The sequence below is a fragment of the Saccopteryx bilineata genome, chromosome 4 (assembly GCF_036850765.1).
Source record: "Saccopteryx bilineata isolate mSacBil1 chromosome 4, mSacBil1_pri_phased_curated, whole genome shotgun sequence".
NCBI lineage: Eukaryota > Metazoa > Chordata > Mammalia > Chiroptera > Emballonuridae > Saccopteryx > Saccopteryx bilineata.
Window position 1 is genome coordinate 157,567,093 of NC_089493.1, and position 3,500 is coordinate 157,570,592.

Here is a 3,500-nt window from a genome sequence, read left to right on the forward strand (position 1 = left end):
CTGTCAATGGTGTGCTGAGATTTCCATATATGACTGTGTTTTTGTCTATTTCTATTTTTAGATCTGTTAGTAGATATATTTTGGTGCTCCTTGATTTTGTGCATATACATACATTAAGAAGTGTGATGTCTTCTTGCTATAGTAATCCCTTTACCATTATGAAATGTCCATCTATGTCTCATTACTTTTGTTATCTTGAAGTCATTATTGTCAGATATAAGTATGGCTACACCTGCTTTTCTTTGTATATTATTTTCTTGGAGAATCATTTTCCAACCTTTCACTTTTAGTCTACTTTTGTCCCTGCAGCTTAGATGTGTCTCCTGAAGCCAGCATATTGTTGGGGTTTGCTTTTTGATCCAATATTCTATTCCATGCTTCTTTATTGGTGAGTTCAGTCCATTTACATTTAGCATAATAATTGATACTTGAGGACTTCCTATAGCCATTTTATGTTTTGTTTTCTGGTAGATCTGTGTGTGTGTGTCTCATTTGGTTCTTTTCTTTTGTGTTTCTGTCAGTTGTTTTTGTTTGGTGATATTCCATGCTTCTTTCCTCTATTTCTTCTTTTTTTATGCTTTGTATTTCATTTTTTTCATGAATTGTTACTATTAGGGTTTTGTTTTTTTTGTATTTTTCTGAAGTTGGAAACAAGGAGGCAGTCAGACAGACTCCCGCATGCACCCGACCGGGATCCACCCAGCATGTTCACCAGGGGGCGATGCTCTGCCCATCTGGGGCATTTCTCTGTTGCGACCAGGGCCATTCTAGTGCCTGAGGCAGAGACCATAGAGCCATCCTCAGCGCCCAGGCCAACTTTGCTCCAATGGAGCCTTGGCTGTGGGAGGGGAAGAGAGAGACAGAGAGGAAGGAGAGGTGGAGGGGTGGAGAAGCAGATGAGTGCTTCTCGTGTGCCCTGGCTGGGAATCGAACCCGGGACTCCTGCATGTCAGGCCAATGCTCTACCACTGAGCCAACCAGCCAGGGCTACTATTAGGTTTTTGAGAAAAAAGTTTCATACATACAAGAGTTCGTCTTACGAGTACTTCTGCACTCCATCCTCCTTTGCTACTTCAGACCTTAGTCCTCCCCCCTTTTATTTATTTATTGTCACAGATTATCTTTGTTAATATTGTTATTATATCCTTGTTGGAGCTTTTACTTGTAGTTTTGTTCTGATAGAATAATCCCCTTGCATATTTCTTACTGTGGGAGTTTTCTGGTAAAAAATTCCCTCTGCTTCTATATGTCTGGAATTCTTGAGAATTATATCTTTGTCATTGACTTTTGACAGTTTTATTACAATGTACCTTGGAGATGGCCTGTTTGGTTGAGGTAACTATGTGTTTTGTGTGCTTCTTGGATTTGAGATTCTCTTTCTATAGGCTTGGGAAGTTCTCTATTATTTGTTTGAATAAGCTCTCCATTCCCTTCTCTCTCTCTTCTGAAATACCCATTATTTTATATTGTTCTTTCTGATGGAGTCAATTCTCATAGAGCTCTCTCATTTTTTTTAAATTCTTTAGTCTCTCTCTTCTTTCCTTTATATTATCTCTATTTGCCTGTCTTCAATGTCATTGATTCTCTCCTCTACCTGGTCTGTTCTGTTAGCTAAACTTGCTAGCTGATTTTTCAATTCATGTATTGAGTTCTTTATCTCTTTTTAAAGTTTCAATCTCTTGCCTATCACTGTTTTCTCACATCTCGCTAAGTATCTTCAGAAATTCAATTTTGAATTCTCTACCATTTAACTCCAACTTTTTTCTGTGATTGAGATTGATTTCTGGGAATTTTCATTTTTTTTCCTAAACTGTCTCTCTTTCTTGGGTAGCCATGGTATTCATTTTTTCTGCCTTGAGGTCATTTGAGAGTGGTATTTTTTGGATACCAAGCTAAGAACAAAAAAAAAGAAAACCCACAAAAAGCAAAGAATATAAACCAAAAATACAATAATAAAAAACAAAACAACAGCAAAGAAACACTAAAGAAAGAGAAAACAATTAGAAGAAAAATCCTTCCAAAAACTCAAGTAAAAAGAGGTTTTCTATTTTTCTATTTTTACCAGTAGGTGGCACTGGATTATAACTTTTAGCTCTGTGAAATTTCCAGGCTGGTTTCTGCTGAGAAGCTGCAGTTGTGATAATGGATGGGCCATGCTGTGAGATTTATGGCTTTAGCAAGGGCAGTCTCAGGCCTCTGGATGCTCTCCTCTGCATCACTACAGGCCAGGGAACTAGACACAGAACACTTCTGCTCCTCAAGGGAAAGAGCGGCTCTGTAGAACCAGCTGCAGGGTATGTCTCTGCCACTCTTCCTACCCATGAGGAGAGGGAAGTAGGATCTGGGTGGCTCAGGGGCTGCACTTTGTATTTCTGTCTCTGCCCAAGTGTGGGTTGTCAGCCGACTGTGGGAACAGTCACAATGACCCATGCTCTGCCACTTTGGTTCAGTATCTCCCCAAGTTCCTTCCAATCTCCCCAAGTTCCTTCCAGCAGAAGGAGACCCAGTCATTCCAGGTTTCTCCTCTCCAGAGCCCCAGCAGACAAAAACCCAGACAGTCTGGGCTTCTCTCCTCTCTGGAGCCAACTGCAAGTTTTCAGTTCCCCTTCTCAACCTTTCCTACCTCTAGTCCATTCAGTGTACAGATCTCTCAGGCATGACTGTGAGCCCAGCTGGGGTTCCTTCACTGAGTTATAGCTGTTCAAGTTGTTGAAATTTCATGGGGAGAGATTAAGGGTATCTCTCATGCTGCCATTACTCTGATGTCATCCAAGTATATCCCATAACTTCTTTTAGTGGAAAATAGTAAAAAAAAATAGTAAGTTCTGATTGCTATATGTGCTCATTGGTACTGGGGTATTACTGTTTTTAAGCCTTCAAAGCAAGAGCCAAGAACAATATATATGCATAGACACACACATCTATCCATCTATCACATGTGTGTGTTCCATCTATTTATACATAGCAAAAACTGTGAGTTCACAGAGTCATTCTTTCACTCTCTCCTTTCCCCTTTCTATATCTTTTGTATTTTCTTTCTCTGAGAAAGATGACTCTCAGCACACTTAGTGAAATTTATTTGCTCAACCCCTTATTGAGCAAGTCTTGTCCTTATTCATTCTTGTCATTATGGGGACAATCTGTCATTAATGTTCAAATTGTCCCACAATTGGTCAGTGGAGCCTCTTTGATTGTGGGATTGTGGGATTCCCATCAGCTTTTGAGGACATTTGTATTTTAAGGCACAATATGGTCCAGATTCACTTTGTGCTTTCTCAGTCCTAGCCCAGGGATCAGCCATTTCCCAAATTCATGTTAGTGGGAATTGACATTTAAAACTGGGATATGAGCCCTAGTTGAATTCATTTCTAATGAACTAAAAATGTACAGAAACAGATAAAATTTTCAAATTAACTGTTCCCTTTAACTCAATCATGTTTCTCCCTTCTTTCCCCCCTCCTAACTTTCTCCCCTTTTCCACAGTGGACAAACACCCTGGG